This window comes from Falco punctatus (genome assembly GCF_963210335.1).
Source record: "Falco punctatus genome assembly, contig: scaffold_58, whole genome shotgun sequence".
NCBI lineage: Eukaryota > Metazoa > Chordata > Aves > Falconiformes > Falconidae > Falco > Falco punctatus.
Genome location: NW_027660241.1, coordinates 20,001 through 21,135, shown reverse-complemented (window position 1 = coordinate 21,135; position 1,135 = coordinate 20,001).

Below are 1,135 nucleotides of genomic sequence, written 5' to 3'. Positions count from 1 at the left end.
TTAAAGCTTTTGTTATTTCTCTTTTGAGCAGGTCTAATGATTCAAGATTTGGCACTTTCTCTTGCTGAACCCGATGTCATGTCCTAGTGCCAGGAGAAACTGTAGGCTGTAGGAAGTGCTGTCTTCCAGCAGAGATAACAGACCTGTCATCTTCCTCTTCATCAATGAAGAGTCCAGTGGTATTTTTCGTGAGAAAGTAAACCCCTGTTTATAGTATCCTGACCAAGACTGTGTGTGGAAGTCTTGTGTGTGTGTGTGTGTGTGTGTGTGTAAGAAACCATCTCAGTTTCCAAACTGCAGTGGAATCTCTCCTCATTTCAGACACATCTTGCTTTGTGCACATACATTGATTTGTTAGTGTATCTGAGGAGCTTGTTCTCTTGCTCACTAGGACAAGATGTGTTTATTCTTTTTGTTATAATTCTTACAGCCTTTTTTCCCCTCTCTTTGAAGTGCTGAGGTGCAGTCACTCTTCTTGGCTGTTTGTGGACAGCGCCGTGGTTTGGTTTGTGCATTTTGCTCCAGATGAAGTCAATTTCCTTTTGGAGAAAAATATTACTAGGAGGAAGCTTCTTGTGACACTTTATGGATGCTGTGGACCTCAGCTGTTGGGATGTAAAGATGTTAAATAATAACAGCAACCATTATTCTTCCTCTGCTGATCATTTTTGGAGCAGTGCTCTGCTATTGTGCTTCTCCAGCTGTCCCTCCTCCTCTCCCGTTCCCATCTGCCCATCCCTTGGCTTGCACCTGTACGTCCCACTTGCCCACTGTCCAGGTACCTTTGGGGAAGCACAGATATGTCTGTAGTCCAAAATCCTACTGTGACTTGTTGAAAGTGTTCCAGCAGTGGTGAAAATGCTACATTTCATAGCCAACTCAACAAAAAGAAAGGGCTTTGCATGGATGACTCAGTTAATTTCCCTTTGCCTACCGCAGAAGCAGCTGAAGGATTTCCAGTTGGTTGCGCCATTAGCCAGGGTGTCTCACTGCGGGTCTATTGAAATTGCATACACAGCAGCAGCCATGGCTGTTGCACCGATGAGCTAAAGAGGGCACTTGAGGCTTTCGAGCAGCAAAGACAGAGTCCTGAGAATAACATATGGAAACCATGCAAACCATCCCTGGCCTGCTG